Source organism: Coturnix japonica, chromosome 4, assembly GCF_054131305.1.
Source record: "Coturnix japonica strain WE chromosome 4, WE-NBRP24, whole genome shotgun sequence".
NCBI classification, from domain to species: domain Eukaryota; kingdom Metazoa; phylum Chordata; class Aves; order Galliformes; family Phasianidae; genus Coturnix; species Coturnix japonica.
Window position 1 is genome coordinate 27,642,595 of NC_140666.1, and position 14,332 is coordinate 27,656,926.

A 14,332-nucleotide genomic window follows, 5' to 3' on the forward strand; every position below is an offset into this window, starting at 1 on the left:
ATTAACCTTCATGAATTCTCCTGGGACTTAATCTGAAAATTAATCTCAAGGAATCCCACTAAAACATCAATGTTTAGAAATAGAACGCTACCACGTAAATTTCTCTTCAGCCTTGCAGAATTTCACTCTAGACATTTATCATCCAAAGTACACAGAAATCGAAGGTGAACACAACCAAAATTGTAATTGCAAATAAAATGTCACAAGGTTTTCTTTTATTCAGAGTAACATATGTGCCCATACAGAGTCTGAACCTCTCAATTTTTCTTAACTTTTAAATTGTAAGAACTCTTTCTTCTTTTTTTAGGGGAAAATAAATAAATAAATAAATAATTTTTTTTTTTTTAAAAAAAGGACTGATTGCATTCAGATAATTGTTGAAAGCGTACATTCTGTTCTCAATAAAGCTTCCAACTTCAGAGTACGCACACTGGTGCCTACCAGGAATTAACCTTGCGCAGTGCTGAAAGCAGTTAGTAAGTAATCCCAAAACACATAGGTCATATGCTCTTAATTTGAAGGCTGAGATGATCATGTTTCAGTCTTTACATCAGCCTCTTTCCTTGATCTGTCAGGAAGCTCTAATTACTTGCTTTACTGGATAACTTGCTTTCAGTCCTCACGAAACTCCCTTGGGAAGATGCACCACAGCTTCAAGAATAACACCAAATAATCAGGTACTGGAATAAGATAGCTTTGTGCTCTAATTTATTTTGTCTCTCCTACTTTTTCAGCATAAGACTGATGATCCAGGGCAGATGTACTGAAACATGGATCTGCAAAAAGTGGCCTGCCAGTGTAATAGGGAACAACATATTTTTTTCTGAAGTTGTTAATGGAGGACAGGGAAAATATGCACCAAAAGTGACTGTCGTGTGTCCTTCATCTTATCTCCCACCCACTTCTTCCATCCTCTATTCAATTTACTAATGTAGAGAGTCCTGTAGAATGTACTGGGTCTAGACCACAGCTGAAAGATTTATTTCTGTCACCTGTGAAAAACAGTCTGTGACAGTCTATCAGGTTGACAGCTTATCATGTTGACAGCTGAATATATATCAACTCTCTAAAGAATGTAAAATTTCAATTTTGTTGAAGTATTAGTCATTCAAATTAGTGTTTCCAAGGCTAAGTTAGTGCTTTTAAACTCTCTTCACAGCATCCTTCCATTTTCAGCTTTTAAATGTGGAAAATACATTGTTTTTTATCACAGAAGGTCTTTGACACAACTGCTTTTATTTTTCTGATACAATTCCAGAAGCAAAACTACTTTTGTCTCTTTGAATGTAGAGAAAGCTAAATAAGAACATTGCAGAGACTGCAGAAAATGCTGAAGGGCTGATTCCATTCTATCAAATACACTTCACACTGACTGCCTCAGCTCCTTGTTGTGGTGCAGCAAATTCTTCGTTCACCCTTCTTCTTCAAAGGTAGAGAAGTATGTGTGACAAAGGTTTGTCTGCACCTGGTGCATTAGAAATAGATGGTTTCAAAATGTGGGTCAATCTTCTTAACAGGAGTCCTGATTTAAAAATAAATAAACAAATAAAAAAAAGATACAGAGCAAAAAAAATACTCAGCACTATCATACCTATTTGGCTACATGTTAATTCATGGCAAGAAAAAAACCACAAACACATAAGAATTAATTGCAAGTTCTGTTAAGCCATAGGAAAACAAAAAGGAAATAAAACTAGAGTCCTGTTGAAGGATATTTCCATAAATCAGAAAGCTACAGATATATAAATCGTATAAACAAAATTTGGAAATAGTGTAGGCATTATATTCCTTTTAGAGTTAAATAATCCATGTGGCTTTTTTGTCTTCTTTTTCCTTTTTTTTTTCTTTTTTTTACTGTTTTTGTCTACCCGAACTTGACCTACTTGACCTACATCTGTTGAGAGTAAAGATGGACAAAGCCCACAGAGATAAAACAGTGAAGGATTCCATCCTCTTTGAGATGCACTCAGGTACACAATTGTTGTGTGGTGTGTGGTGTGAATGGTACTTCTGAAGTAAACAAATAGAAAAGAATAGCAGAATAAGGATATTTGATTACATAGAAATGTTTAGCCGGATGCAAATCTGTATCTGTTTTATAACATCTGCATTTTTGAAATGTTTTTAGATTTATTTATTTTTTTTTTTTGCGTTCCTTATAATCTTGGCATCAAGTGAATGTATGAAATTGCTTTGTTATTGCTATTGAGTTTTAAAAAATGTTTATTTAGCAGACATAATCTACAAAAAATAAGTCTGTATCACATGGTTGATGTTAAGAGATATTTTAGGTAGCTGAAGCATACAGGGAGACAGATACATAAATAAAACAATTATAATTTTCAGTGAGTATGTAAATTATTCCTCACTGGTACTGTAAACTAGCTACAATGTTCTCACTAACATCTTCTCTTCAGGATTCATTTCAGCAACTTAAATGATACCTGTTTTTGTATGTCTAGAGTTCATTGAATATAGTTATCCTTAGGGACAACATAGGATGCTGATTTCAGCTATGTAAGCTGGTGTCCTAGTTTGCTCTTTATCCCTGTGAACCTGTCTGTTGACGAGCAGGCTGTGTCTCACCCTAGTTACTCTTACTGCCCTGATCCTGAGCAGCAGATTGGCCTCAGACCTGTCTCTTCACCACTACCATGCCTGATGCCCTTGGCTGTTACTATGGGGAGTCCCCACTGCACCCTACCCCTGAGGCAGAAGCTTGCCCTTGCTGTTCTCAAACACTCCCATGACTTTCAGATACCTCCTCCACCAACTCAGATGAAGAGGCTCAGAATGCCCAGCTTGACTGACACCTATGAGAATTGTGCACTGGCCTTGTAGTCACTGTAATGCCCATCTTCCCAGTCTTCAACCCGGTAGGGTTGGTTTCTTCCCAACCTGATTGACAGCCAGGGAGATTGAATGGGCCATGTAGCTGAAGACAGAGGCTAGGGCTGACAGCTCTGAAATGTCTCCATGTGATAATGCAGCAACTTAGACATGTTTGGCAGTAACTCTGACTGCAAGAAGAAAGGGCAGAAATTTCTCAAAGCTATCTTAGAGGAAATGTAAAAGAAACATCCTATTCTGAAAAGATGATTTGGTAAAAACTGGATCTTGGAAAAAAAAAAAAAGTACCCTAAAAAAAACAACAACAACCTGTCTCTATCCATATTCTGAAAATGCTGAGTCTGGAAATAAAAATAGCTGTTTGATGCTTTTTGTTCCCATTTGCCCTGCAACAGCATCACAGCTAGACTGAACTAGATTTTATTCCTTATGTGCATCTTCAAGAGTTTTTTTCTGCACCTAACTACTTACATTGGCTGACAGGGCATGAGTGGATAACAAAGTTTGTTGCACAGCTGTCAATGGTGCTCTAATTTGGATTCTAGTAATGATGAGGATGAACAAGACAAAAAGAAGTCAGCTTGATTCCTAGAGCTCTTGCTGGGTCACTAAGGCCAACTCCAGCTGTAAGAAGAAAATTAGGTATAGCAGCACTGATCCAATTAAGAGCTTAGCCTCATAGTTGACTTTAAATATATGCAGAATTTCCTTGCCTTGTGACTTTGTATGTTTGATACATCAAACTGAGAGGGAAATAAATACATGGAGATTTTGTATTTTCAGAAATTCAAAAAGGATTTCAAAAATAAATGCACTCCTAGAAAACATAAGGTTAAACTGATGAATCTTATTGCCTAGTTATTTGCAATTATCTTAGGGGATATACAACAGATTTGAAAATTTGGCTGCATTTCCATTTCTTCTGTTTAAATGGGATGTCAAACAAGCTCAGCCTTCTAGACAGGTCTACTTCGAGGGTTGTTGTTGTTTTTTTTGCCTTCAGGACAGAAAGTAGTACATGTTTTTTAAAAAACTACCTTAAAGATCATCTGTATTTTTTAATTTTCAATAACTTATTTTAGTAGCACAAGGTTAGGGAAAAATATTGTTATTGAAAAACATTTTCCCAATTTTACTGCTGACTTTTACTTACCAGTGATGACAGTTTGCCATCAAACAAATACTGGCTTGCCTATTGACCACTTAAAGCATCTTTTTCTTCCTCCACTGGATTTTTTTTCTCAGCCATTGTAGAAGAAACACAAATGTTCCTTAGCACAAACCAAGAGGAAAAGGTGAGTACTGCCAAAATGCTATGATGATATTGTCTTGCTGAAAACTGTGCTTCCTGTGCATCCAGTAGGTTACACCAAAAGGCCAGACAACATCAGCAAGAATGTTTTAGATTTAATGCAGTCAATTAGTCATATTCCAGACTTTTGAGGATAATGCTGAAACTGATAAGGTGTAATAGAAATTAATCAGTGTTAACTGCAAAGGAAGCTTCGATCTGTAGATGATGTATTTTAGGTAGGTATTTTTCTTTTCTCCTGTGATTTGCTAAGATTGTAGAACAACCAACTGGCTGAATATTTATTTCTCTTAGAAACCACTGATACTGAATGGGAGTGATGAGTGGGATGGAATAGTGGTATTCAGAAACATGGTTCGGCATCATCTTATTTGAAGTTTACTTAGATAATAGTCTGTGTGATGTCCCAACACTGTGAAATAATTGTAAGCCACAGAAACCTATTCCTTGTGCTGTGCCTAGAGAATCTTGTTGACTGGGTCTGGAGCTTCACAGCACTGCAGAAAAACAGAAAGCTTTGTGTTAGAGGTGTGGGGTAGTCAGCTCTCTTATATTTGGCTGCCCTGTTTTCAAAGCAGCTGGGACAAAACTGCAGTAAGCTAGAACATCCCCTTCAGAAACTTGAAATCTGGGATATCACTTTTTGCACCCTTTAGACAATTTCTGGTTTTTGTACAATTCAATTTAAATTAAGTTGTAAAAATTTGATTTGCTGACTCTTTAAAGTTTTCAGAAATATGTCAAAAGTTTTATTTAAGTGAGTAAGAAGTTCTGTGAAAAACATGATATCATTAGTGACTTAGAATACATTGTACGGAAATCTATGTGATTCAAAAAATATTCTAAATTGTCAAATTAATCTTAGAAAAAATCCTGTTGGGAGACATTTTTATACTGATGATATATGAGTTATAGTGAGCTATTACCATTAATTGTGAGAACATAATCATTAGCAAAGCATATAAATCATGCTTTCTTTTGTTGTTTGGGTCAGAAGCTGACTACTCTCAAAGCTTCTGAGCAATGTACTGAAGACATTCATGTAATTTACAAACTGGAAAAAAAGAAGCAACAAAATCAACAAACAACAACAAAAAACTGCATTGCAAAGTGTTGTCTTTCCTCTGGGCTCAGAGTTTGTTACATTGGTTCTGCTTAATTTGAAGTTTCTATTTTAAGCAAATTCAAGTACATGTTTCAACTATATTCTCAAATCCTTTTACAACCAATTGAATGAAGTAAGTCTGTTATTAGAAATTATGGATAATTACAAACACTAGAATTTTACAAGAACTTATTCCTAGGATTCTTTCCCAGAAAGATACTGATCCCCATCAGGAAGATTTGGGAGTATGAGATCAGGTTAAGTTTCTTCATGTCTTTAAGTTTTTTCCACGCTGTCTACTTTGTTTTCTATTCCATCTGTGGTTCTATAGCAGCATATGCCAGAAAGATAAAGGAATAAACTTTCCATGGATCCATTGTTTCTAATAGGATTTTTGCTCTATTTTAGCTCTTGGTTCTTCATGCTTAGCATTTTACTAGGGACCAGAAGCCAAATTCCTTATGTATAAATAACATCACAAGAAAACTAGTACATTATAGTGCAAGTTATTTTGTGCATTTAAGAAAAATGTATCCATAGACACAGTTCGTTTTAATAGTAAATTTTCTTTAAATTCTACTATTTTTTTTATTATCATAACCCTTAAAGTTATTGGAAAATAATGTTTGACATAGCCTAATTAAATTTAGTTCAGAAGCTGCAAAATATATTCTCAATAAATGAAATCTTAAGTTCACATCCTAAGCTTTGATGAGTCTTTTGAGATGAGTGTAGAGTTCTTAAAATTTTAAATTTTTTCTGTGTACCCATAGAAACAGGAACTGACAATCTGTAAGAGACTTCCACTAGATTCATGTCATGAATCTACTGTGATAGTGAAGAATCCTGGAAGTAATTATGTGTAGAGCCATTTGGCATGCCAGCTACTGCAGGGAGATGTGCATTTTTGACAGGTAAGAGTAAAATTTTCAGTTCAGTAAAACCATCTTTATCAGTGGGTTGGGCTATTATTTTTAACCAAACCATTTCATCTTACCATCATGATCGACTAACGTCTTTTGCAGCATTAGTGGTCTAAGTCCATTCCCTTTCTGACATATTGTTTTCTGTGTTTTCCTCTTCTTTTTTTCTAGTTACAGCATAGCAGTAATAAGAGATTGCTGCATATATCAGAACAGTAAAGGGCCTTAATATTCTCTGAAGTTCTCTGATTCTTAAATCTATTATATAGACACTTTCCCCTCCTTTTCTGAAGATTAAAAAGAAATTCATGTTGTTCTACATAAAAGGAGATTGCTGTAAGTGTGAACTTGGATTTTTCTCCTCTAATTGCAAAGTATAAGCTGCAAAGCTGCAATGTTATTTAATAATTCATGTCTGCGACAATGATAATCACAATGTGAAATGACCTGATACCTATTATTTGTATTCTTGTTTATATATAGGTATTATTTTCTTATTGAAAATTTGTTTATTTATTTATTGAAGAAAACCTTTAAAGTAAACTTTGTTTGATTTTCTGTAATTCCATTTTTCCTCTCTACTTCATCTCTCAGACTTTTAGGTCTCAGTTCATGTATTTATAAATCCCATGCAAGTTCATTGTTCACATGAGAAAACTAAAAGTGTCCTTGAAAGTTGATTGTTCACATGAGGAAATTAAAAATGTCCTGGATCATTTTGGAACAACTTCAAAACCAGAGCAGAAAGTCAAGATGAACCTAGACAGATTGGACTTGGATGGCTTCTATTCTTCCATATTTCTTTCCCTTGATTTTAGCATTTGTACAGAAATAGCACAGATCTGATCATCTCAGTGTGGCCTTGAAGACAGAACGGCCACTATCCTTAGTAAGCGTGGTCTTAAAGAATAATCTGATGAAAATAATCTTCAAAGGCAGGTATTTGCTAATCCTTTTGAACCTTTTGTTGAAATTGAAAGGAAAAAAAGAAGCTGTGCAAGTAGAAGCCATCATCAGAAAGGTGCCTACACAATGCCTTTGTTGTGGAGCTAAAAGGTAGCTGCTGGAGACTACTCTTGCTATATATAGAAGTTCTGGGAAATCATATACATATGCGTAGCTTTTAATCTAACATTTGCTTGTAACTGTAAAAACATTTCCAAACTTTTAGAGTAACTCATAGTCTGTAAAATATGATTCCAAAGTAATAAAAGTGCAGAAATACATAAACATCAATGTAATTAAAATAAGCTTTTCCTACCCTCAGAATTATGGGAATAGAGGGAGGAGGTATTTTCAGCCAGCTATATAAATTTGTAAAGATGACTGCAATAGATACATTCTCCTAACAATATAATGCAGAGGGAAAGCTTTCATGCTGTGCCTGTATATATATGCATTAAATGTAAAGCAAAAAATAATCATCCATGATCAAAATGCCCCTTTCATGAGCACATTTTTAAACAGACTGTAGTGACAGAAGGTGCTCTGCAGCCCTCTCCTTCCTTTCTGAATTCATGCTAGGCTCCCATCAACATCCTTTGCATTTAAATGACACAACTGCGGATTTTGCTCACTCCTCACTGAACACTCAACCTAATTTCCTTTGCCTTTTCAGCAATCACTGCGCTGGCAGCATAAAAGAAAAACAGAAATTTGAAAGACCGTTTTGTTTCTTCATCCAGATTGTTGCTGTTTATTCAGCACAAGGTTCTGCAGTTCACGTGACTGGATAAACAGGAATGGCCCACAGCAACACATAAGACCTACAGATAGGATCAAGATGCGTTTTTATGATTTCTGGGCTCATGTCATTGTCACAGCATAGATTTGAGAGGCTGTTCTATCTGCTCAGCACTGTGTATTTCTGACATCGATTTTTACATTGAAGCCTTTGGAAATGCAGTTTAACCAACCCTTGGGCATCTGTCTTTGACAACCATTTATGTGAGAGACGACTTATTGATCTGTTAATTGAACAATCATTGCCCCATTTTTATCACATATATCCTGCTATCACTGCTTTTACTCTGTGACCTGAAATCCTGTTTTGGAGATCTCATAATCTTAAAAGATCATAAAATAAATCCCTCAAGCAAATAGCAGTAAAAATAAATAAATGCTGCAAAATGCACAAATACAGAAGCACTATTCTCATCACATAAACTGACCTGGAAATACAGCAAAACCTACTTCTTTAGCTATTAAATCCATGCTCTGCAAATAGTCAGCAAAAGGACATCAGTGATGATGAGACCCACCTTTCTGACTTACTCTAAAGGAGTGACTTTCATTTCAGGGCTATTGCAAATTATGTTCTGCACAGCTGCTCTGCATCTTTGAGAGATTTGTAGAAGAGTTAGAAGAGTTTAGAAGAGTTCTTTGATGCAAGGCTTAAGTTAGACCAGGTTAACATTTTTAATGCTGACCTATGTGTTCCTTATAGTTCTGAAAAGTTTTTGTCTCTAGACTGTGTCTGGCTTGTGGATGAGACAATATTTGACATTTAAATTTCACTCCTTTTAATTTGTAATTTGTGAATAAGGATAAAGCAGATTCACTCACTATTCATTCCCTGTAAAATCCAGAACCAAAGACTCTGATGAGTGCAGTTATCTATTTTTGTTACTTCTTACACTTACATGCAGCTCTTATGAAAGAAAATTATAGATTTGTATTTGTTTTCTAAAGCTTATATTAAGACATCCTACATTCAGAACTAAAGCTTCAGACAACTCTGTTTAGCTTCTAAAATACAAATGAATTGAGTGAATATACTGCCATGTGCTTGGCTTTTGGGGAAACTAGAAAATTCAGTCTTCCACAGAAGACTGCAAAAATGAGTCACTCCATATGGGAGTATATTACATTCCTAATTAAAGAGCACAATGCAGTACTCCATGTATTTAGCACTCTTAAAAAAATCTCATTGGCCATAAACATTGGTCTATTGTGGGGAGAACAACTTCTGATAGTGGGTGTGTATGATTGGGTGGATAGAAACAGCACCATTCTATGACTTTTTCTTACAGTTCTCTGTGTTTCCAGAGAAATCCAAATAATCTTCTGGACTTCACTTTATTTCATTGCTTAAAAGTGGAACTGAGTAATGTTTCGAGACTTTAACTGGGGGGGTGAGAAAGCAAAACGTTTATTAAAATTGATATTACATATGCCTACAAATACACAGCCTTTCACTCCCTCCCTGTGGGATGGGGAGAGAGTTGGGAAAATAAATAAATAAATAAAACTTGTGTGTTGAGATAAAAACTATTTACTAAAACAGAAAAGGAAGGCAGAAATAATAGTAACTATATATATGAATGTATTTACGAAAGGAATGATGCAGGATTCAGTTGCTCATTTCCCCCCCCCCCCGAACAATGCCCAGCCAGCTTCTGAGCAGCAGCTGCCACTCTGGTAACTCCCCTCAGTTTTATAGCTGTTTTTTTCTTTTTCACATGAAGTCATATGGTATAAAATATCTTCTGAACAATTTATGTTAGCTGTCCTGGTTCCATCCCTTCTCGTCTCCTTATGACACCCTTAGCCCCCTCCCTGACAGGGCAGCATGAGAAGCTGAAAAACTGAAACCAGAACAGACGTGTTTAATCTAAGCTTGTTTATGTTCCTTCTCTTCTACTGAAAAAGTTCCAGTGTATTTAAATACATCTGGAATAGGCTCCCCAGAGAGGTGGTTGACTCACCCTCCCTGGAGGCATTTAAAAACCATTTGGATGTGGTGCTCAGGGACGTGAGTTAGCAGAGAGTTGTTAGAATTAGGGTAGTACAGTTAGGTTATGGTTGGACTTGATGAACTTTAAGGTCTTTTCCAACCTGAGAAATTGTGATCTGAATTTTAGCAGGCACTTGAATGACATTCATCCATGAATATCCTGACAACTAAGTTAACAAGTTATAAAGCCAATCTCCCTTCATTCTCTCTTGTTCAGTTAAATATTTAGTATAAAAAAACCTGCAAAAATTGCAATAACAAAACAAGGAACATCTGCCTTTCTATACCGTTTTGTACATGCATAGACTGATTAGTGCATGTTTGCTATGAGACCATGACAAGCTTTAGGATTAGAAAAGTTCTCACTTTAAAATGGATTTCCACAGAGCTTTGAATTTTATCTTCTTACTAGACATCATATCTCAGCTGAAATTAGACATTCACATTTCCTTTATGCACACAATGATGTGCATCAGCAGTAACAAAAAGCTTGATTGGTTTGTTCAACCAAATTCATTACCCCGCATGATGTCTGGTCTAATTTCAGTCATCATTTTCAGCTTTTGTGAAACAGTCATATGTACCTGATTTAAAGCCAAATTTTGTGAGCAACTTGAATTTATCGTCTCCAATCACACTGATGAATTCACCAGCAGAAAACTCTTGCATATCCTAATTGTTAGGTACGATTGTGTCCTTGTAAAGAATTCTGCTGTAATCAAGGTCAGTGTAGTGAAGTTATGCTATGAGTTGAAATAGAAACTACGTAACTCAGAATTTAAGTATACTACCAATTATTATGTTGTTTCAATGATGGTTAAATAGGTTTTTAATGAAATAAGTGTGTTCATTGTCTTTGATGGACAAAATGAAGAAAGTATCCACTACTATTGGAAATATATTAGTTTTGCTAAGTGCAAAAGTGTTAACTTTAAACCACTTTAATCAGAAAAATATTCCACTGTTTTGAACGCAAAAAAAGTGGCAATTTCTTGTGTTCTGCAGCACTATAAATGGCTTGTGCCTGCCTCTGTTCTCCTATGTCACCATCCTGTTGGGCTAGGCTTAGGCACGAGGGCCTCTTGAAGCCTCTTACAGCATGTCACTTTCTTGCATGGTGCAGGGTTTGCAACAGGCAGTCCTTAACCTTGAAGGATTCCATGACACTTAGGCACATCATAGTTTGTCTGTGTCCCACACGCTGTTTTAGGGCTCCTTTGCACTGGAAGATCCATAAGCGTGTTGTGTCAGGTTTTGTTCTGGGCATGGTAAATCTGTGGGCTCTAAACCAGTCCCTGACTTCATTTTCATTACTTTCTTTTCACTTTCAAACTTTCATTAGTTATGTTATTAGCTCTTATTAAAGAATGTGTCATCCACTCTATACCTAATGGCTAAATGTATTTACCATGCATTTATATCTATATTTATATGACAGCATATAAAGAAAATATCTATATTTAAATAAAGTATATATTTACACATATTTATGTTATTTATATATATACTTAATATACAGGACACATATAAACATGAATACTTTCATATCTGAGCACCTGCAGTGTCAAAGGAAGAATTCAGGTACAGGGCTGCCTGAGAACTCCCTGTGGTGGCACCAAACGGACATCAGCCCATCAGAGAGATCATATGAGAACATATGAGTTGACATAAAAGAGCTCCTTGTCATGGAACAGTGGCCCCTAGCACTGTCTCTCACTATCTTGTGCATCAGCTCTCCCTATCCATGTTCTATGAGCATATGGAATGTCTAACAGGTGAGCAAACAAAAAAAAAAAGAGTAATAAAAGAGGGAAAGGAACGTGGCTATCTTAAAATAATTATTAAAAGGTAATGCACCACATATAATTTGAATGAATGATAGGTAGTAATCCTGTTTATTTAGAGCAGCTATTTTTGTATAATTACTGCTATATAAAGCAGGTTAATTGCTGTTATAACTTCAGAAGTCATTGGATGACTGTTGTCAAAATCCTTCAAAAAAGACTGAATTAAAAATTAGTTATCTACATATTCAGTGATTTACAAGATATTTCTGTCACAGCCATTTACTGTGATAATTACACAATACTTCTTTCAAGGCATAAATACTTCAAAGTTTGGTCTTCTCTGGAGCTTGATCTTCTTCTCAAAATTAAGACAGTTTTGAGCTCAGCTTTGCTTCTTGAGTATTTCAGCAAAAATACCTAACAGTAATGATTTTGTTCACTATCAAAACCTCAGAGAATCTTCTTTTGACATGATTTTGATTAAAGGAAAGAATTTAGTGTTTGGATGTTCAGTGATAAGAATAGCAAAGTGCTCAAGGATGATAGAGTTCATGTTTTGTATGTGGTAAAAAAAAGCATAAGACTGGAGGAAAGAGTAGTGCAGTGTCAGAGAACCAAAGCTACATAGAATTGAAGTTGAAATATTTAGAGTAGGAGAGTAAGAATTGTTGTAGAGAAGGCAAAATTTATAGGATGAAACTATAGGCTGGTGTTAGAGATTGAACCAAGAGACCAGGTTATAAGAAGTTACAGATGAGTTGGCAATTGTTGGAATCAATTTTTCCCTCCAGAACTTAGAGCTATATCCAAGACTCCTGAGCCTTGCTGTGTATTGGTTATAACAAAATGCTTGTCAAATCCATGGGCAAAACTTTTTCCTGTATGATAGATCTGTCAATTTGGATGCAAGAATTCCACAAAATGTCTCTGACTTTTGTGTCAAAATAATGTTGTTAAGGAAGGTTAAAGGCTCAGAAGTAGGATGGCTCATGTGACCCCCATTTTGCCATTTGAACAATGCAGGAGAACAATTGCAAGATCATGGCTCATTTTTTATCTATGATACATTTTAATCTGGAAAGTAGACCTGCTGAAAAGAGAAATCAAAGATGTTTGGTGAGGAGCCAAAGCCAAAACCCACAAGGTTTTACTTGTGGTCCTGTCTCAATAGAAATGCAAAAATCATGTTTATGATAAGAAAGGACAAAACAGCTTCTAAATATCTCATGGCAGCATTAAGATACAGGAAAAAGTAGTAACTTCCAAGGATCCTGGCTGCTTTGTCAACAGCTGCACTTAATTTAGCCCTTTTTTAATTAGAAGTGCTTTTAAAACCTATCAGCTGACATTTCTAATTGACAACGTACTCTTTGATTATAAACTGATTAAACTCTGTGATCTCATGACTCCTTGCAAATACTTCTGTCCCCTTTTCAACATAAATTAGTCAGAATTATTTCCTGCGCATCTATGTTTTATTCAGCTAAATCTGAACTCCTAAACTCAACATTTATTATCTTTATCTAGTCACTATGGCAGTTATTTCTGTTCATGTTTCTATATTTATTAAAGTAGTAAGTCTGATTGAATTTGAGCTAAAAAAATCAAATAGTGATATCTTTCTATTAGCAAACACTTCCTAAAGTACTATTCCACAGAAATATTGCCCACAGGCTTCCAGTTGCCTATTTGCTCACATATGGATAAACTGGTCCAGCTTGAAGTAGCTAAAAACATCTCTCTTAAAACTAGCCAAGTCCGCTTTTTGGGCAGCTCTTCGAATGCTGGGCTTCTTTGGGTAGTCAGAGAGAATTACATCTAGCCCCTTTAATGGTGTTTTTACTGCAAGTATCATAGAATCACCAAATGGTTGAGGTGGCAAGATACCTCTAGAGACTGTCTACTTCAACAAGGTTAGCTAGAGCAAGTTGCTCAGACCTGTATCTAGTCAGATTTTGAGTATCCTCAAAGGTGGAGACTCCACAGTCTCTCTGGTCAACCTATTCCAGAGTTTAGCCATGCTCAAAGTACAACAAAATATTCTATGTTTAAGTGGAATTTCTCTTATTATGTATTCTTATGTTCACCAGAGTCTGTTTCAGGTGGATTTCAGTGGATGCTGGTGGGTCTTAGTGCTTATGAGGGAAAAAAAAAAGGAGCATCAGGCAACCTGCCTGTTAACTCATAAAAGCATGTTGCCACATGCTTTTCTTCAAATGTGTTGTTTTCACATCAGTGGAAATTTACCAGAAGGCAGAATTTTCAAATATCTCAATAAATAATGGCCATAATTTTCAAAAGAAACCAAGTTACACTGAAAATATATATATATGTATGTATGTATATCAGCCTTTGTATGGTGCAATGCAACTTTTACACTCCTGTTGTAATTTCATGCAAATTAATTTAGTGTGTAGCTAATCTATAGCTCATATTAGTAAGTATGAATCTCCTGCATCCTCAATTCACAGAGTACAAGCATTTAAATTGAGGAGACATTGACAGAAAGAAAAGTTCTTTTCTAAATACAGGTTGTAGAATTTCACTTTTGTAATGCAAATCTGAGAATAAGCAGATTGAAGGTCAGGTTCTGAATATAATTACAGATACTGTAATTAA

At 35.5% G+C, this 14,332-nt stretch overlaps 1 long non-coding RNA gene across 1 annotated transcript; it reads left to right on the forward strand.

The window, feature by feature from the left end:
* Window positions 1–1,896: 1,896 nt before the first annotated feature.
* On the forward strand, window positions 1,897–6,517 carry LOC107312997 (uncharacterized). Its single transcript, XR_001554732.2, has 4 exons — window positions 1,897–1,970; window positions 4,096–4,145; window positions 6,041–6,181; window positions 6,362–6,517. It is a non-coding gene; the product is annotated as an uncharacterized LOC107312997 (long non-coding RNA).
* Window positions 6,518–14,332: the final 7,815 nt, after the last annotated feature.